General features: G+C 40.6%; 2 protein-coding genes across 2 annotated transcripts in view; one reads left to right on the top strand and one right to left on the bottom strand.

Moving 5' to 3' along the window:
• The window catches only part of vasnb (vasorin b), a 30,948-nt gene extending 16,305 nt beyond the window's left edge, over nt 1–14,643 (bottom strand). Inside the window, exons 1-2 of the mRNA XM_084743943.1 lie at nt 14,512–14,643; nt 3,233–3,294 (exon numbers count right to left, since the gene is read on the bottom strand). The gene's annotated coding sequence lies outside the window, so the exon portion shown is untranslated. The remainder of the gene's footprint in view (nt 1–3,232; nt 3,295–14,511) is intronic.
• Nucleotides 1–21,791, top strand: part of coro7 (coronin 7) — a 146,888-nt gene that overhangs the window by 93,975 nt on the left and 31,122 nt on the right. The gene's annotated exons all lie outside the window — the stretch shown is intronic.

Here is a 21,791-nt window from a genome sequence, read left to right on the forward strand (position 1 = left end):
GCCCTCTGTAACCTCTGTTTCCCTTTAGGTTGTCAGTGCACACAGTGGATTGCGTAAATCTGTGGATGCAATGATGAAGTGAAATGCGGAAAGGAATTCAGAGTGCATTCTTTGAAAACTGCCACAATCAACACAATATGAACTTTAAACTCTTTAAACAACCATATCACTGTTTTATCTCTTAAACAATAGAGTATGTTTAATTTACATTTTTGCTGACCAAATTTTAGGCTTTTGTAGGGATGGGTATCAAGAATCAGTACTAAACTGAGACTGGTTCCTGATTGGTCAGCACAGAAATATCAATAAGATCCTGGACAAACAATGCTGCTATCATTATTCATGTAACGTTGCTTAAACAACTGACTTTACTAAATTGAATGAAAAGCCAAATGCAATAACTCACGAACTGCTAAATCTTTTCACGTCTTTTCATGTTGTGTCTTTATTTTTTGCCTGAAATTATGGTGAGTAGTATTGATAAGAATCAGCAGTGATAAGCAGTATCGGTATCGATATTGGTATCAACAGAATCCAAATGATACCCATCCCTAGACTTTAGTATATTTCTTCTTTAACGCAGGAAGCAGCCTTTGTTTTTCATTCTTTTCTACACAGCATGAAACTGTATTAGCAGACTTGTTAAACTTGCTTGAGTTGTGTAATCCATCACACAGGAAGAAGCTTGGATTAACATGAGTCACACTGTTACTGTATTGTAATACAGGTTATGAAAATACTGTACTACATTTCCTTGTGACGATACTTTAACTCGGATCCAAACTTTTTATGTCTTTTGTTAATTTTTATTTTAGTTGAAGTTAGACAGGTTTAAGTTTAATAGTCTATGAATGCTATTTTGTTTTTTTGTTTTTTTTTAAAAATGTATACTTAGAGTTGGGTAAGGAATGTGTGTACTTTTGCCGCCTGTGGTCACAGACGACCTGACAGACTGCCGCAGAGAGAAAGAGGGGGGTGGGTGGGAATGAATGATGCTTTGTTATTATAGCAGCGAATAGCAATTTGTACAAATAAAGACCAGTTTGTTTGCTCTCACATCCGTTCATACACGTCATTAAGTGAGTACAGTAGATTCCTGAGCTGACCTGTAACACACAGAACAATGAGTACCTGTGTGTGTGCGTGCGCGTGTGTGTGTGGTAGAGTTGGAGTGTATAAATATCATGGATCACTCTTGTTTGCTCTTCCATGTTTGCTTTTAGTTAGAAATATTAACATTATTAACTGACAATTATACATGGCTGCTATGATGTGAGGGCATTAATGAGCAGCGTGCTGAGTGGGGGAGGTGGCGTTGACGTTGTTTTTCCACCTCCATGTCTAGAAGTTTAACGCACACACCTAAAGGTCACATTAATGGGAAACACAGCTAACAGCGGATGATATTTGGCAGCAGACGTGTGGCTTATATTCAGAGCCTCATCACATTCATATTTCATTCCTATTCATGTTTTACTACATTTTCGAATACACATATTAGTTGTGGAATGGAGGTGTAGTCAGCACGAGGAGTGGGGGAAAATCAAACCCAAGTCTCTTTCGCAAAAAAAGAGGCTGTAGGGGCTTTAGAGCTGGTCGTCCACTAATCAGAAGATTGGTGGCTCAGTTCCCGGCTCCTCTGGCGTGTGAGTGCTTTAAGCAGTTTCTAGACTAGAAAAACGCTAAAGCTAAAGTCCATTTGCCATCCCTTTATATTTCTTACAGCTGAACCAATTGGATATAGACAGCCATGAACATGTATGTTCTAAACTAGGCTTCTTGTGTAGCCAGCTGGTGCCTCTTAGCTTAAAAGCCAATGTATGGAAACATTTTGGCTTCTATTTGTTGACCTGGACAACACTGTATGCAAGTTGTGCCTAAAAAAACAACTTACAGATCATTACAAATACTCTGTGTGGAAGTACCGACAGTGAGAAAAAAATCGATCAAAATTAAATCTTGAGGTGCAAAGAGATTCACACACTTAGGAAAAAGGCAGGTAAAACACACACAGGATGACAGAGTGAGCTGTAATTCATCATTGTGGATACAAGCTTTGATGTGTAAACTCCAGGATTGAGGAAGAAATGAGCCAGTGTGTATGTTGTCATTGAAATATTGCCTGCATGGCCAATAATTTACAGCAAGCAAGCAGACACACCATGCACAAATTCCTCAGTCTGAGGTGCTTGTATTACAGCCAAAAGTTTACACCAGAAGAAGAACTCTGCGCCACCGCCACCACTGCTCTTTCTTCTCCTCTTGTTTTCCCTGAGGAGGACTGGAGGGAGCTGTGAGGCAATTAGCAAGAGCGGCGGTGTGCGTCCAGAGGCCCGAGGCTACGGTCTTGTCCTGTGCATGTGTGCGTCTTTACAAGTCTGCACAGCCCCTGCCACAGCTCATTGACAACTAGCACAACACAGGAATGAGGCAGGGCAGAGGGCGAGGGGTCAGGAGGGGTGTGTAAAGTAGAACAGAGGATCAGAGCGACAGTTTTCACCAGTGACGCAATGGCAGACGATAACTGGACCACAGCACATACAGTATCGGTGGTTTATTAGTTTCAGATTTTACTTTTCAAACAAAGATCTGCAAATGAATCTCTTAAAACAGGCAGAAAATTAAACTTTATAACTACTATTTCCAAAACTGTTTTGTAACAGATTAATTTTTATCTGCTTCCATCTAAAATATTGGCATCATTTTTCTTTGGAAAATTAATAGTAATTATCAGAGTTACAAACACTGGTTACATGTACAGAGAAGTCCACATGCAACCCGTTTCTGCCATGCCTCCATAACTGCAGCAACCAGACAGGCATGGTAAACTCCATAACTTCCCTCTGTGTGTAACTATACACAGCCACACTGTATCTATTAAATGCATTGTGTGTGTTAAGAGAGCTGCTCTTGTTCTCCTGCCAGTCTTGTTAAGAGGCTCAGAGTTGTGTGAATGGACCCTATTGAGGAAGCTGGGTGTTACGGTTAACACAATAAGGACCGCCAGCAGTGTGTGGTTTGGGTTTCTGGATGCAAATATTCAAAGGAGTGTATTATAATGACGCGTGTCAAAAACACAACACTACTGATGCAATCCATTACACTTTTTTTTGTGATGAAAAGCATTCCTGATGTTAACAGTATGTTTGTATTTTAGTAGCTGGCCACATCCTCTTCATAATGACACAGATTACTAATAAAACTGTCAAATTTAATATCATGCTTCACTCACCCAGTCAGGAAGCTTCCTCCTCTACTCTCGCTCCACTTTTCTTGCTTGCAGGTCCTCTTTCCCTGGAAATGAAACAGCAGTTGTACCTGTTAGCCAAATATGTTGCAAACTTCTTGCTCCTCTCCCACTTATTTGGAATCCAGCCCCCCCGCCATGCATTGTTAATGGCCCACAAGCAAAACAGGAAGTTTTTCTTAGCGTTAATTGGTTGGATTCCAGCTGTGTGCGGGAGCGTGCTGAGCGTTGGCAGGCCGTGTGGCAGCACAAGAGAATGACAGAGCGGGAGATGAAGAATGCAGGCCGACCACTCTCCACTCTGTCAGCTCCTTGTCCTGTGGTATCAGCCCATCAGTAGTGGCCCGAGAGTGTCTGTGTGTGTGTGTGTAGAGCAGTGACTTAAGCTCTCACATGCTTTTTTTCAACCCCTATATGTTGTATTGTGTTCATACAGAGCAGCTCATATGGTTTCTGGTATGATCTGCTTGGTTGATTTGAGTTTCACCCTCCTAAACCGCTGAATGAGGAGCATCAGAGGTCACTAATGTGAAAGACATATACACTCATTTTTCCTACGACTAAAATTTGACGGCACTGGACAGTTTTAATAATATTTCAAAGCAGGTTTAAGTATTTTACAACTCCACTTCCAAAAGAGTTGTGTAGCTGAGATCTGAGATGGACTCACGATAAGTGGAAAAGGCCTGACGAGTCCACATTTTAAATTGTTTCCAGATATCATGGACGTTGTGTCCTCTGGACTAAAGAGAAAAAGGACAACCCAGGTTTTTACCAGTACTAACTTAAAAAGCCGGCATCTGTGATGGTATCGGGGGCTGTTAGTGGCCGTGACATGCTGAAAGCTACATATAGGTTTGGAGTAACATATGGTGACGTCTTTTTCAGAGATGTGTCTGCTTATTTCAGCAAGATACATTCTGCATGCGTTGCAGCAGCTTCATAGTGAAGGAGGTCAGGTACTAGATCGGCTTCTCTGCAGTCCAGACCTGTCTCCCATTGAAAATGTGTGGTGCGTTATGAAGGGCAAAGTACGACAACAGAGACTCCAAATTGTTGAGGACCTGAAATCGTATAACAAGCAAAACTGAGAAAGAATTTCGCTTTCAAAACTGAGTGTTTTTACAAGAAAAGGTGATGTATCACAGTGGCAAACATGCTCCCGTACCAACTTTTTTTGAAACCTGTTAGACGCATCAAATTCAAAATAAGCGTATATTTCCAAAAATAATAAAGTAAATCAGTTTAAACATTAAATATCTTGTCTTTGCACTGTATGCAATTGAATATAGTTTTTTTTTGCAAATCATTGCATTCTGTTTTTATTTCTGTTTCACACAACATCCCAACTTTTTTTGGTATTGCTGTTTTACTTCACTAATTTCCAGTGCGTTTTCTCAGTTATTATTTTGATCACCTTGTGTGTATGTTATTGTGTGTTTAAGACGAGCAGATCCTGTGGCAAGGCTTTTTTTAAAGCCAGGAACAGCTTTGATTTTATGTAGCAGGGTCCAAATTGACCACACTTTTTTGTGTTCTTCTAATGATTAGCGTCTCATTACCCGCGACCACAAGATGATTTGTGTGTGCATTCATGTTTTGTTGCTTTGTATGTATACAGTATTAACTAGCAACAAATGTTATTTTTGAGCGTGGTTATGGGATCGTAAATGTGAGCTCGTTTTGGGAAAACCCACACACAAAGTGACCACTTGGTAGATGTTTTATTAGTGGGAGACGTTTGGCAACGAACAGCTTCCACATTTCTTTCTAATGGCCAATTTTTTTCATTTTCATTTAATTTATTTAAGACATGGTCATAATGAAACAATTCTGCAGATAATGAGCTGAGATGCCCGCAGTATTTCTTTCTTTTTCTCAGCCATTTGCAGTGACATACTGTTACCTATACACTTATTCATACTGAACACACCAGACTCACTCTTCCAGTATGTTTCCACTAAGCAGTGTTTTTAAGCCATATTTCATATACCTAACCTCTGAGTCAAACATCCTGTGGAGGTGGAAAACAGAATGAGGGCCAAATGTTGTGCTATACCTGATTGTGTAACATCTGAAAACTCACTTTGCATTGCATATGCCATCGCTGAGTCGCCCTGCAGCACACAGTCGCTTCCACATATAGCGCAGCAGTGTTTACATCTGAAAATAACCTGTCACAGTCCAGAGCTCGGTTTGGCCCGCTGACCTGCTGTGAGGCCTTCGCTGGACTCTGCGTCTGTGTGTTTATTTGTCTGTGGGAGTGTTTGGCGCTGCTGCACAGAGGCTTTTGTGCATTTTTTTTGTGAGCCCAGTGCATGTTTTGGGGTCATTTGCATACCTTTCACTAATCTGCACAGGTAAACACAACAATGCAAGCTTGCTAGTGAGTATTGTGTGTGTTAAGCGTCCAGACTCTTCATGTGCTGACCCCGCTGCGGTCAGTTTCACAAGGTCACTGTGTCTCCCTCTCAGACAGTCCCTTGACTGCACTGTAAATATTTAGCTTTTGAAGTGGAACTCGACACTCAAAATAGATGCAAATCATCTTTACCGCACAGCTCCATGAGTGACTGTAGCACTTTTTAAAGAAGACAAAACTGTTGACAACAGTATTCTTGTCTTGGTATGCCTTAATAGCTCATGCCGCCTCTTCCACGTCTTTCCATGAAACATTTGGTCTTTAATTTGTGCAGACTGCACACTGCCAAATCACTGGTAGTATCTTTTAACCTGCCAGTACCTCTTATTTTCCCTCTTTATACCATTATTGGTTTACTTTCATATTTATTCTCTTTTGAAGGAGCTATTTTTATCATTCCCTCATTCCCTTTTTAGAGGACTGATACTTTTCTGCCTTTCTGTCCACTATAATTTTCTTCCTTCCTCTGTGTTCATCTGTTAAACATAAATATCGCCTCACCCTTGGCCTTCTCTGTTTCTCCTTTTCTCTCTCTCTGTCACTCCCGTTCTCTTTCCCCATCTGGTTTAATCTCTCCCAAAGCAGAACAAAGCTGGGGTTAACATTAGAACCACTTTGTAGTGGCATCATCAAGAACTGCCAACAATTTGTCCAAATTATAGCCCCAAACATTGGTCCAAACCTTAAACCTGTAGAGGGAAGGGTGGGATAAACAGGGAAATGCTTTGGTTTTTTTTTTCGCTGTAGGTGTGCTGCCTTCTTGTATGTTGAATTTGTACACCAGTGACAAGCTGTGACTTGTGGCACTGTCACAACTGCTAGGCTGTTGATTGTCCCGTTGAGTGATTTAGATTTTGGCTGATATACCCGGTGGCACTCGGTGCCTACACATGCAGGCATCTGCACGTATACGTGCACAGATTTTCTGTCTCGGGCTGCTTGTCGCTCTAGGACGGCACGGACAGCAGCAGATAAAAACACTATTTGTGTCCCCGGCCGCGACGGAAATAGACATTAAGCAAAAGGGGGCCAGAGAGCTCCGACGCTGACTGATGTAACACAGGAGAGCAGCTCTGCGTGTACGTGTCTGCCTGTATGTACGACATGCCTACACGAGAGTGTGAGTGATAGTCACCACGTTCTGTGAAGAAAAAGGTCTCAGACACTTGATGACCTGATGGCGAGAACACACATGGTACTCACCCCACGCAAAATTTACTCTGATCTTATCATTCAATTAGGGATGCACACAAATATCGATGCCAATAAATTATTGACAGACCTGTGTCTGTATCAGCATATATTTTGTGCGACATGTTAGTTGTGTTTTATTTTATAATTATTTAGAAATGATTAAGGTACAATATGTAAGAATTTTAGTTTAAAACATTCAAAAATTAACTACGGCAAATAAAATACAGAAATAACAGGTTTGCCATTATGTCAAAGAATCCTGTCTCAAAATACCCACTTTGTACCTCCAGAAACGATGATAGTACAGCTCAGGTTTCTCCCCCATAGTTTGAGCTGGAAGATGTGCTGAAGTAAGTTTCCTATGTTACATAAGCTGCTATTTTAGTCCAATAAACAACATACACTGACAAAATGTCAAGAAAGGACGTATTCTTACACCTATATTCCTCCTTTAACATACACACTCTGACTTCAAGACTTTAAGTTTCTCTCGCTAGTGATATAAACACTCCCCGTGGGTCCAAGCTCCCAGTCCAGGCAGACCCGAGTCAGCTAATAGGACCACAAGCTGCACAGCTAACTAAGCTAACTAGCTAACAGCAGCAGCTATAGTTAGCGTCAGTAAACAGTTACTCAGGTGATATGCTGCCCCCCATTTGTTCTGAGTATGAATTTGACAATAAACATTGCACCTTTAAAAGTTTAATGTTTCAGTGCCCTGATGTCCTTTTGGACAATTAAGTTTATTGATAACTGTAAAATATCATGTTTCACAACCACATATGAGAGATCTTTGTGTTTATGTATATGTATGCCATCAGTTAATGGCCAATAATGAGAAATGTATATTAATATTTATTTCCAAAAACTATTATTCCAGCTATAATTATATCTGAGGGGTTATGTCAAAGCATTTAATTTGAATTCTTAGGTGCTAAATGCTCTATAAAAGCCAAAGTATGTTTGTGAAGTTTTCGATGAAGTTTACTAAAAAAAAAAAAAAGTAACTGAACATTTGAAGAGTCTGTTCTTTGTTTTTGTTGTAATAGTGGTGTTAGATTTGGCTCGGTCAGAGCTGTAGAATATTAAATCATTAACATGAAATTATCAGTTATTTTATCTTTCATGAGAAGCTGGTAATTATTAGGTATGGTGTTGAAAACAATCCATATTGTGCATCCCGACATTCAATCCATATTCAGTTTAAGAGTTAATGTTTATCTCTGGTTTAATATTTGACCTTCTTCTCAAAGTGAGATCTGTCTTACCCACTTCTGGTTTTGGTCAAACAGTATAGGGGTGTGTGTGTATGTGAGTGTGTGAGTGTGTGAGAGAGAGTGTGAGTGCGCGTGCCCATGCTTTACTCTTGCCCAGTAAGATCTGGTTCAAGGCTCATTTCCTAATTACAGTGCTGGCCAGAGGTAATTATAACCTTAGATTAAGAGCCGTTTCTCTTTTTTTACAGGCCCACTGAAATGCAGCAATTTGTGGTGGCTTTCTGGGATGAGCATCCTCCCTCTCATCCTCTCTCTCATTCTCCATCTGTCTCCTCTCCTCTCCCCAAATGTTTCACTGGAGTCGGTTTAGGAATCTGGGGGATTTTTGGCTTTCAGCAAAGTTTCCGACCAGAGCCAGAAATTAAAAAAATATATATCGGTGATTCATTTAATGTAAAGCTTTAGAGAGTAATTTCTTTCATGCCACTTTCGATTCAGAGGGTCGTCTGCTTTAGAGGATACGAGACAAGCTGGTAGGAGTCTGACGACAGGGAGTGCGCGCGCATGTGTGTGGACACGGAGGACAGCAGTTATTTGGGGTTTGAGCTCAAGCTGGGGCACTCCAAAGCCCTCAGATCCCTTCGCATGTGTGTGTATATTTATGCAAGGTTTTGAAGTGGTTCTTCTGAACGCATCATTTGGCTGCATCGGCGAGCTCTTCTTCAATTTAGCTTGGCAGGCGTATGGGCTGGGGTTTGCCTCCGCATACCGCTGGGTCAGCATTGATGTGTGAGGCTGAGGCCTTTGAAGCCGGGGGTTTTATTTAAGACGCCTCTTCGAGAGCTGCTCCAGCTCTTGGTTGTCAACCACGGAACAAACTCCACCCCCAACCCCCCCCCACCCCCTGCTGTGCAGCACCTGAGGAGGTGCACACTGAAGCCTTTAATTCTGACAGAGGAAGAATTTGTACATCTCACTCAGACAGCCAGGATTTAACAGTAAGTTCTGTCCGCTTGCCCAGGAAAAGTAATGTGCCATGTTATTAACAAGCTTAACATGCAATTAAAATATTTTTTATAATTTAGCAATTTCTCATACAAAAAGGCAGAAAATTCTGTTTTCAGCCTCTCAAATGAGGGGATTTCACAGTTGAAGTATAGTTGAAGTGAATATCTTTGGGTTCTGGACTGACAAAACAACACATTTAAAGACATTAACTTGGACTGTGAAAAAGTGGGGCTGACATTTTTCACTATTTTCTGACATTTTATGGACATTGATTAACAGCCTTACATTAAACAACAATTAACTTGACTCTCTATTGTTATTTAATAACCGCTAATAAAATAATTTGTTTTGGGGCAAGTAAAAATTTGCTTCAGGCAAGTAGATTTCTTACTCACTCGTCTGACCAGGCAAGTGAAAAAAACAAAACAAAAAAACAATTAACGTTGAGCCCTGCAGACTCCTTGCTAATTGCGATGAGCCCTCACTTTCAAATGGCCTTGAGAAAAACAAACACACACACATTTTCACACACTTTCTGCCCTGTCGACTCCCCTCTCTCTGCCTGCTGTGTGAGTGCCCCACTCTTGTTCTCCTCTCCTACCTCCACCTCCTCTCCTCCCTTCCCCAGGCCTCCTCGCCTCAGCACCTGACTTTTAACCCTCTAATCCCTCTGATACACAGGGTAAGATGCTTCAGGCACTGCCTCTAATTGGCATAAAACGGAGCTCTGCCGATAGGAGACATGATGTGAGAATCCGCTCTCTGCCAGTTTGGAGAAATACGGAGAAACAAGTTGTATTAACATGTAAGTTTACAGGCTTGTAAGATGTCCAGAGGATCTTTTAGTCATGTCTCAACACAACAAATGAAAGAGCATAACTGTCAATTATCCAGATTTAGACATCAGTGCTCTTTTCCACCCGAGCTCTTTGCCACAGATAATGAAATGCCCGCCTTGATTTTGGGAAAAACAAACTGATAAAAGTACAATCTGACACAATGTTGGTAACCAGATCCTGCGGTTTCGACATCACTGTCACAGTGGTGTGACAGCAGGCCTGCCCTTAATTGTTTAAATTGGGTTTTATGACTGAGGGCTCCTTTTCCTTAGTCATGCGTCCTGTCCACAGACTGACATTTAAGGCCAAGAAATGTCCCTTGGGGCAGGGATAATCCACTGAGTGTGCATATGTGTCTCACTTAATGCTCACACCAGCATGGACAATTGCACATTTTATCGTCAAAGTGTCGCCATATGTTATGCAACTAATATTTTGACAAGCTGTGATTTTAAAGGAGAAATATGTAGCAATTACACATCCAAAATGAGTACTGCAGTTCAAATAGCCAAGGATGGTTTATTAAATAAGTTGAAATCCTACTTAATATACGATCTGTGGTTTAAGTGAGTTGTTACCCCCTTGCCCCCTCCTCTACAAACTCAGGGAAGCTCAGACAGGCTGCAGGAGCACTGCAGGAGTGTGAGACACCATGCAACATCATAAACTGATAAGAGACAACGAATCCTAAACTGTGAGTTGATCAGCTGTTTATAACTCTCAGTTGCCTTAAAAAGTAAAGTTAAGCCTGTTATCCCCAATGCAACAGACAAAAGACAGACTCTTATGATTTATAGACAGACACTAACTCAGCTCTGTGACAGTTATTTCAGCCCAGAGTGGACATTTCAAAGTGAGGCACTTTCAAAGGAGAAATCTGAAATATAGTTTTACATCACAAGAGAAGAGATGCTGTAAGAACTTTTCCCTTCTCTTTATCCTCATATACATCATTTATCCACTCAGATTTCTTCCGGTCTCAATCTCAGCAGTGAGAATGGTGTCAGTGTCAACAACTGACTGTACAAACACAACAGTGTGTGGAGGCAGAAAGCATCATGGTACAGCTCCACACACCGAAAATAACTACACTGGAATAGACGCTCTCTTGTACCGTAAGTGTTACAATCTGTGCAATGTCGTGGCCTGAAAGTTCTCCACATTAGTGACGGATAATTGGCCTCCTGTGGCTACTCTGCTGTGTCTGGTAGCCTAATATAAACCAATTACCACCATTATATACTGTCAATGACACAGTAGCTTCTCCTATAGCATAATGATAGCCTGTGAAGAAACACATGGCGAGGAAACAAGCAGCACACCGGTGTAGGGGTTAATAGCGGGGACGTTGGAGTAGTTTACTTCGCCTGTTTTGCCCCCAGGAAAAATTAGGCAGTTTTGTGTGTCTGTTTGCGGGGCAGTGTAAAAGATGTTAATCTGACTGAAAGCTGGAGGGAAGCTGGAGTCAGAAGACTGCTATTAGATGATGTAAGCACCTCAAGCGAAGGAACTATTTTTTTTTAACTCTTATTGATCACTTTAAAAACTAATGAGCCCTGTTATGATCACATTTGTGCAGTTAAGATCACCACATCAACAGAGTACACTTACTTAATTGTGAGGTTAGTATTTCTTTGGGACGAGATACAGTTCTCAGAGAATCAAAGTTTATATTGGCATAATATTTGGAAAGATGTTATCTGTAGAAAACAATGCAGTGACAGTTCATTGTAAATTCGTTGGTTGTCACAAACGTGTCGAGTCATGCCCCTTTATTGGATGTTAGTTTATTGGTGGAGCAGGTCACTCAGAGATTTAATCTTTCAGGAATTTGACCTCATCGCTCATTGCTCTGCTGCACACGCACTGAAGGAAACTGATGTCTCTCTAATTTCTACTTGTAACTTTCTTCACATATATGAGCCAGTGTTTCTCTCCGCTGCACCGCCCTCAGCTAAAAATCAAATGATTGAGTTGTTCAACTTCAAATATGGCTTTGGAACTCATCCTCACTTCAGTACAAGTATCATATTTTATTTATTCTAATAATAATGACGATATTATTGTGTGAGGTTTTTTTATGACAGCAGCAGCTGTTGATAGACATCATCAATATTGTGGTGTGGCACCAATGATGCTTACTGTGTGACTGAAACTTGGCCACCAATACTGTGTGTAACGACTAAGACATTTCTTCCATTTGTCATGTGAGGTTGCAGATTATTTGGTGGCTTCATGACTTCCTCAAGACTTGTTTGTGTTATAAGGCAGGCCTGTTCAGCAGTCCGTGGGCCAGATATGACCCTTTTGATTTTTTTTTTTATGGTCTCCAAGAGGCTGCCTGTAAATCAGGCTGGCATGTGTGAGATAGTGAGTGTGATATTTTTGTGAAAATTCAAAGACTACAAATCTGTTTTAAGATGTTTCACACGGGCTTACTTTAACAAATCTGGACCTGCTATAAGCACCTTATGTCTGCTTAGAGGTGTTTTTGTGGATATCATTAAGAGGTCTACTTACTGTTGGTCCAGTGGATACTGTTATACTATATTCTTGTTTTTTTGTGTGGTTGTGGATATGAAGCTGTCAGCTGGCTCCTCATTTTTTTTTTTTTTTTTTTTTTTTTTAACACGTAATGTTTTTCACTTCTATATCAAGCCCTGTAACCAGAGCTTTCCTACTGGCTGCTGTCTGGAATTGATTATAATGAAGAAAAGAGATGCACATAGCTAGTTTATTCCATGTAGTAATAAATCTTAACCTTATACTGTACCAGCGATATGTAGACATTATTTGGCTATTTTTTTTTTCTGTGAGTAGGGCTGTGTCTCATTCAAAAATGTTTGATTTCAGTAGTGATAACTTGACTTCAGGACTGGTTCCTGAACAATACTTCTTTCTATATGAATTTTACAAAATCTATTTTAATAAAACAGAATGTAGTACAATAGTTTAATTTTTCAACTACTTTTTACACACTCAAAACAGTTTTACAACATAAAAATTAAACCACAACTTGGAGACTTACTCCTAAGATATCAAAATTTGGCGTTAAATCACAAAATGTTTTTGTATACTTTATAATATTGTAGCAGTTTGATAGCCAGCTGTAACTCCAGTGATTTTCCTTTTTAGTCCACTTACATATGAAGATGAAAAGCCTTGTTTTAAGGGATCAATCACTGATAGTCCGGGTTGGCATTGGCACTTGCCTTTTCACAACTTACTCCTTATTTCCACAATTGTTTTTGTACTTAGAGTGAAAAGCAATGATCCACAACAGCTGACAGACTATTGTCTGAAAAATATAAACTAACACAGGACAGCTGTGATCTGCTTTATGCTGCTGTAATGATTTAGTGAGAACCAAATATAGGGCTGCACAAGTAATCGAAATATTATTGCAATCGCAGTGTGTCCAGGTCCAGTATCCAAATCGCAGAAGCTGCAGTTTTTGGATAAAGGAAAAATGTGTCACAAAACTGCATTTTAGTGAAGCACTGTAGTGCTGCAGGGAATCTTGTTTTCCAGATGTAAGAAAACTTGTTTGTTTGGCACAGACTCCACCAACCGTCATATCATCTTGATTTTAATCTTTTTTCGGGTAAAATGAAACTTATTATGTGAAAGCTATCATTCCCATGAATCATGAATTATCTTATTCGCAGAATCTGTCAAAACAGTCGCAGTATGATTTTTTGACGTAAAGTAGATCACGGTAGATAATAATGGTTTCGACCTCATGCTGCTGAAATACTAAATGACCCTTCCCCCCCCCCAACGCTTGTGTCCTGTTGAACTTTGTGTTGTGGGACGCTCCCCCGTGTGGGTCCAAAAACAGCTGTCCTATGCGGTGAGCACGGCTCGGTGCGGTCTAGACGCTCGGCTCGGCCCCTGCGTGCTGCACGGCGTCCTGCGGTCCGACACCAGCCCGCCTCATTACCGCCCCGACAGCTCCTTCTGCTCCGCGCACACGCTCGACTTTTACGCATTTTCCAAATACACACGGACTGTTTTATTGTCAGTAGTTGAAGCATTAGTTGCGCCCTTATCCCCGATAAAAACCTGTTGCATCCAGCAAGTCAGTGGAGCGTTCATGCTGATTTGTAACTCCTTCCAACAAATAACTACAGTAGCCTTTATGTTTATTTTGCATTTTACGGAGATGAACCAAAGACGTCTTAATATTACAGTTACGCGCATGCAAAAGGTGTTTTTTTAATCAATTTACTGTTGAGCAGAAGAGAAACACGTTGAGTCTGTTGGATTGTAAGTGAGTTTCGTCAAGGGAGTTGTCACACAGGACACAAACAAAACTTTAAGCAGCAGCGCTGGTCCCTGTGGTTTACCTTTTAAATTTGGTGAAGAGTATTGGTTTTGTTCAGTAATAAAGTGTCTGTTAATTGGCGCAGCTTCTCTGTTAAGATGTTCTTAAAGTTTATCATATTGCCCCCAACCATGTTTATCAACACAAGCCTGTCCACGCGTCTTTACGCACTTCTTGATCCTGTTCCAAGCGTTAGAGCCCAGAAAGTCTGAGGTATTTATCCACATTTCTGTTAGTCAAAGTAGGAAAACTCTTACCCTGAACTGCGATGAAGTTAAATTGTGAGCGCAAGTCGCGCTTCTGTCTCTATCCAAACGGAGTAGTTCACCGTTGTAACTCCAGAGCTTGTAGTTTTCCGTGTGTACGCTCTCTTTTTCTCCCTCTCTCCCCCTTTTTTTTTTTTAAAAAAAAAAAAAAGTTTCTGTGTGCGTCTTAAACTTCTTAACAAACGGTCTTCATCAAATCCTTGGAGAGGTACACCGACCTCCACGTCAAGGAATGCGCTCAAGTGCTGACTCCTTGGACAAAAAAGCGCTTTATTGGTGAGCACAGAGGAGAGTGTAAGCGGAGGGATGGGAGGGGCGAGGCACAGCGCAGCGCAGCACAGAGAGCGCACTCCTGCACAGACCAGAGGGCAGCATGCAGCTCACCTTGCAGCTTGGCTGAGCGTTGAGGAGAGAAATTCCAGCCTCCTCTCAGCTCTATATCTTAATGCCTACCTGCACGACCTGTTTTAAACAAGAGACACTGCTGGTGTCATTATTTACTGTTCAGAGAGCTTTGAATTTTCTTTTTGGGGTATGCATTTTACACAGCTCATCAGCATAAGCAACTGGCTACAGCAGGGTTTCTGCTGGGGTCATGAAAAGTCTAAAACTTTGGTTTTAAGGGATTACAGTCACATAGGAAGTCAGACAAATATAAAGCCACCAACAAACACCTGCCATCACCCAATATTGTTCTGTGTTCTGTGTTCACAAGAGTATCACCAAAGTCTGAACCCACTGTGCACTAACAGCATTAACTCCTGCAACTCAACCTCCTGACAACGTGTGGATCTTCTTCAACAACATCAAAAGCAGATGTGCTCTGGAGTTAACAAAATGTTGCTAAACATCAGTCACATAAAATCATATCCTTTGTACTTTTTTGCCAGTATGGACATAAAATAGATCTTAAATTGCATTTATAATGGTCTTAAAAAGTCTTAAAATTAACTTGTTGAAACCTGCAAAACCATGCTACAGGCTTTAGTATTGTACTCACAGACACTTCAACAGGGCTTATATTGGGACCAGATCACACCAAATCAAACTAGCAGCTTACACAACATCCCTCTGAAGTAAAATACATGATCTGGAAAACATTTGTGGTTAAAGGTCCAGTGTGTAAGATTTACTGGGATTTACTGTGGCAGAAATGGAATAGAATATTCATAAGTATGTCTTCGTTATTGTGTAATTACCTGAAAATAAGAACTGTTGTGTTTTCGTTACATTAGACTGAGACGATTATATCTACAGAGGGTGCTTGTCCTCTTCCACAGAGGCCGTCATGTTGCACTGCCATGTTTCTACAGTCACCCAGGACAAACAAACCAAACACTGGCTCTGGATGCCGACTTTCATATTTTGTGCGAGTTTCACATTTCGTAGGTTCTCGTGCAAGCTCGGGAGGGGAGAGTGAGTGAGAGAGAGCCATCTAGCAGAATTCACATTTTGTGTGTTAGGTAATATTTATGACAAATGAAAAAAAGATGACAAGAAAGTTGTTTCCTCGGTTTATATCAGTATCTATGAATTAATCTTAGCTGTTTACCCACTCTGTGTCCGTTGACATGTGAGGGATTGCCAGTTGCCTCCACAGCGTACGTGCAGTGTACATTAGCACATATGGTCTCTTCATTCACAGAGCCATCTTCAAGCTGAGAAAGCGATTGAATACTTCCTCACGTTGGTGACAAACTACCCGTCAGCAGCTGGTAGCCTATCTCAATGTCAGCCAGTCCCAACAAGGTACAGTAAGGTGATAGCTCTCAGGAACTGTGTCACCTCCGATGTGTACTTTTAGCCACACGTCACAGAATTTACTAGAACCCTGCAGCCTCTTGTGTACACGGGTCTAATATTTGTATCGGTTTCAGCTGCGCAGACGCTTCTGTTCCCTCCACATGTTGACAAAAAATTGAAACCAGGCCAAATTTCTCCTGATGGTGATATCACTCTCCCTATGTTGAAGGCGTAGAAGATCCCAACAAGAAAAAGATTCAACAAACAGATATCTCTCTGGCCTCGAGGCTGTCGCACGTGTCTCCTGACACCACCCCCACCCTCAGTATCCTCTAGACAAGGGACACTTAAGTTCCACTTGTTGAGCCGTGCTTATGTATTTTGTGCAGTTTACTTTCTGATAGCAGTCTCCATGCAGTCTGTGGCTCACGCCTGTCTCCTGCTCCTTCTCCCTCTGCTCCTACTGTAGGAGTCATTAGACACACACACACACACACACACACACACATGCATGGTACCATCTGCAAAGCATTACAGTAAATTGCAGGAATAGAGAAATGATTTCACGCATGTCCCGCAGGGTCCAGATGTGGCTCCTCAGTCGTAGCCACAACTGAGTTTTTTGCATTTTCAGGAGAAATAAAGAAGGAGTAAGAAATAAATCTGACCCTGTTGTGCTTTATCACACGTCAGGGTTCGTACGGGGGTGCTGGAAATCCTTGGCTTTTTAAAGATTTGAAGAGTGTTTGGATTTTAGATGAAGTGCTTGAAACTGCTTGAAATTTTAATTTCATTTCTCTGAGCTGCAAGAATTAATAAATTCTTAAATTAATTGCCAACTATTTTGATAATTGATTAATCAGTTTGAGTAATTTTTTAAGAAAACAAAAAGTCAAAATTCTCTGATTCTAACTTCTTAAATGTGAATATTTGATGGTGTCATTAGTCCTTTATGAAAGTAAACTAAATATGGTTTGATTGTGGGCAAAACAAGACATATGAGGATGTTATATTGGGCTTTTGGAAACTCTAATCAACATTTTTCACAATTTTCCTTCATTTTAGAAACCAAAAAATTCATTGATTAATCGAAAAAATAATCAACAGATTAGTCAACAATTAAAATAATCATTAGTTGTGACCCTCTCACTGCTCCTCCTCCTCATTTACTCACTTGCTCTGTATCTGTACAAACACAAACATCTGTGTCCAAGCTGCACCTCCAGGGCTGAGGTTCTCCCAGTAACACTGATGGCGAGTTATTTATCTTATTCATTCAGCTTGTGTGCGTTGGACGGCGAGGAGGACCGGCCTCTCCAGAGCTCAGGTGCTCAAGGACTCACATCCAGAATGGCGGCTGCCTGTTATTTTCTCTGCAGAAGCTCATTTGTTGCTTGAGTTTTGCTGCCAAGTGCTGAGCAAACCCTCTCAAATTCAGCATGTCAGCGAAGTCAGCATGAACTGAATGTTGCCACAACTGGTTGTCACATTACAATATCACATTTCAATACCTGCAGACATACAAAATAGAGTATTAACTTAATGTTGTTAACTTAGAAAAGCTTAAAGCTTTGGAAAAAAAGAACTTTTCTGATTAAATTACCGTTCCTCACTTTATTAATCTATTTAACTCATATATATATATTTTTGCTTTTGCTTAACAGTTATTGTTTGCACAAGTTCATAGAGTTCAAATTATTGCAAAATATTCACTGAATGAGTAAGTAATAACGGTTAAATTGAGCAATATGTTAATGGTGTCTGGTGGGCAGATGGCAGATTGAACTCAAAGTGTATTTTCAGAGCAGTGGTCTTTTGTTTTCAAGATAACAGGTTTAGTTTTATATTGACAGACAGTGTTCCTGCAGCTTCCTCAAGTCTGGGGAGGAGGGTTCGAGGGCAAACCTCTCGCTTCAACTATAGACCGTATATTAAATAGCATTTCAACCTACTTAATATGCCATTGTTGGCTCCAACTCGCTATTTGGACTACTATACTCATTTTTGGACGTGTAATTGTTACATATGGCTCCTTTTAAACCACCACAGATGAGAGGTCCCTGAGAATTTCTGCTCACAGTTTATTAACGTTATATTTGACACTTTTTTTGCTTTTCTTATGGCCCATTAGGGGTAAATTCTCACCAGGATATATAACACAACAAAACCTGTTCTTTAAAATATCACAAAAACAAGCAGATGTGGTAACAACAAACACAGCAGTCTATTGTTTAACAAATGTTTTAAAAAATGTGCGGAGAATTGTTGCAGTCATCTTGTGCATCGAACTGGCAGTTCTTTATAAATCTCATCAAGTTAGAAGTCTAGACATCCAGTGTTCGCTGCAGCTGAATGACAAGAACTGGGATGCCTTGTTGTAGTCTGTTCCACATATGCGTACATTACAGGACAGGCACTTGGTCAGTGGTGTAAATCACAATCTAACAGCATTGCTGCCTGTGCTGTCAGCACACTGGGCTCCTAATCACCATGGCTCTGTAAAAGATGGCGAGGCGGCATACAGCTCACTCCATAACACTGCCCAGGGGAACCAGTAAAACACTGGTTTGCTGCTGAGCCAACCGCAGCCTGCTAACAGTTTAAAGCTCGGGGCACTGAGCCATGCAGCGCTCTGCTGGCAATTTTTTGTTTTTCATGGTGGGGGCGTTACAGTGATTTCTTCTTCTCGTCACTTTTTGTCAGTTTTCCTAGAAGTACCTTTTCCATGCTCTATTGCTTAACTTGTGCTCTCACCTTTTCTCTCATTGTTTCAGACTTTATTTAATTTATTCATGATTAAATTTATTATGTGTGCGCACAAACTCATGCTTAAGTATTTCATCAACCAGCAGACTTTCATCACTTTTTCTTTCCTCATCCCGGTCAGGCCCTAATCCCTCTTGTTTTTGGCTGCGTCACTGTCTCACACATTTGCTTCATCATTTCTCATTTCATGAGTCATTTCCTTGTCTCCATGATATATGGCAATCTTTATATTGTGGTTCAACTTTATTTCAAGTTCAGCTTTGTGTTATGTTGATGGACCCTGTCCACATGGCTGTAGATCTTGACACGTGATTTATTTATTGGATTTATGAAGCAAACATCTAAGATAGCAAGTCAGTGATGCACAGTAGTACATGTGTCAAATGAAAATGACTGTGATGATCAGTTCATATTTTCACTCTGCCTGAGGTTAGAAACATTTGTATTTGTGAGTGACAAAAGCATGATGGATTGGTTTTATCTCCGAGCCCATGAGGAGATGAAGAGTTCATTAGACAGGCTGAAATGATTCAGACTCCTTCTTTGTCCTTGCTCCTAAAGGTCTTTTGACAAATTAGATTTCCATCCCAGTGCAGTGGAGAATTTAACCATATTCAGAGAAAATCGGAAAAAGAAAACGTGAATCCACTACCATTTTTCAATTATTAGGGGTCGATTTGTTGAGATAAGCAGCTTCTGGTGCTAATTTTCTAGGTGGGTGCCATTAACGCTGGGGTTGACAGTTTATTGTTGGTGTAATAGGGCAAAACTTCCATAATAATATTTAAGAATAATATAATTTAAGTGGTCTAAGCTAACTAGACTTTGGCTCCTCCTCTTGGCTCAGTTTTCAGGCTTTAGGAATTGTAGCCCATGACAGGAGATTTTGGCCTTATTCCCAAAACATTAGCATTTCCTAACCTGGAAATGAGACAATCAACCGTCTTTGAGCAACGTGTCTGTTATTTGACAGCCTGGTAATGAGATTCAACAATCTACTCTTTTTCTCCAGAATCGCCTCCTGCATTTATAAACCCTTGCAGGAGAAAAGAGTGCAACAAGATGACATGATTAAAAGAGCACCAGAAAAGTCACCGTCTCCACACAAATCTGATGTTGTTGTTGATGCTATTTTCTGTTCTTCTGTTGATGTTTGAGTCATGATTCACGTGGGTCATGATTTATTCCGGTCCATTTCCATTGCTCTTTCTCACATTTTGCTTTTACTGCTACAACATCCGCTGGGCATAAAAAGGTTTTTGGAGACATTACGAAATCTGGAAATTTCCAGGGCTTTTTAATGCACAAATTGAAAATGCACATGAATACAGGTGAATAGATACCCACCTTCTGAGGTGGTAGAACCTTGTCTCCATTAAGCGCACTATTTCCAAGCAATGTTATCCTTAACAAAGTTGCTTTTTATATTTTTATATCACCAATTATGCTTTTGTGTCACACCAGAGTCAGGGGATTTTTACTCAACAATGACAATTTGTTCTTGCTTTTGATTTTTAGATACTATTTAATTTCTTGTGGTAAACTTTCCCACTTTTTCCCCTTTGGTTTTTGACTCATTTAAATTCAATTATGTGTTTAGTCGCGGCTTGCTATATTGTGGAGTATATCGTAAATATTTAACCTTATTTGCACAACCCTAACCCACATACAGTGAATAAAGCATGTGCTTAGGTTTGTCTTTGACCCTGTGACCTGTCGCCATGTTACCTTCTTGCTAGGGGGCCACTCAGTCATGGAACAAAAACCATGAAGACACAACTATATTCATACACAGTCATACCCTTTGTGATCACTGTAGGTCTATTCAGAAACACGAGCGTGTCTTGGTTTGAGGTGTGTGTGTTTTGTTGTTCACAACATGCCTGTGGGTTCTTACTCTCTGAAAAGTAGGAGCTGGTGAGTTCAGCAAACAACAAACAAGAAAGGAGTCCCTGCAGGGGAGAGATGAAGAGAGTCAGAGAGAATGAGAGCAAGTTTAAGAGAATAGTTAACCACAAAATGACATTTCACTTATTCACTTAGTCCCCACATTGTCCGTTGAAACAACAAACAGGCCTTCTTTTGAGAAATTGAAGTTGGCAGGTTGATTTTTTTTTACAGCTCCAAAGAGAGAATAAAGTGTCCATCACATTTCTGAAAACAGCTCATGCAGCACATTTTCTAGCCAAACAAGGCCACTTTTTCCCCCAAATATTTGTCATAATGTGCTAATTTTTCCTCTGTGACAAAGCTGTGGCAGACTGGAAGAAGACCAGTTGCTGCTGTGGGATGCAAAATTGGACTCATTCGAGACAGATGATTGACATTTTTTGCTTTTTATGGGAGCATAGTCCAGATTTGGACAGAACGAAGCTTAATTGGAGGCTTGGGGGGCAAACACACAGATATAGATTTGTAGATAACTCATTGGCCATTGTTGTATATCTCCTGTGATGCATCTTTGTCAGACTGACAACTTCTCTGCTCACCTTTTCCTCAGCTCAGCGTGCATTCACAGTCACTCTCTGCCACCATTGACAGTAATCAGTCTGCCACTCGCTGTCTCGCTCAACGCGCTATGCTGCTCTGACCAGTCAGTAGTCTTCAGCATTTGTTGGCTTACCTTTATTATCAGGACTAAACCCAAAGCTTTCCAACTTTTTTTGCTCCATGCTGCCCACTACAATACACCATATCAGATTAACAGAGGACTGTCTGTGTTGAAAATTGTACCATCTTAATTTTATAATACTCTGGTGTAG

Source organism: Lutjanus erythropterus, chromosome 19, assembly GCF_056507025.1.
Source record: "Lutjanus erythropterus isolate fLutEry1 chromosome 19, fLutEry1.hap2, whole genome shotgun sequence".
Classification (NCBI taxonomy): Eukaryota; Metazoa; Chordata; class Actinopteri; order Lutjaniformes; family Lutjanidae; genus Lutjanus; species Lutjanus erythropterus.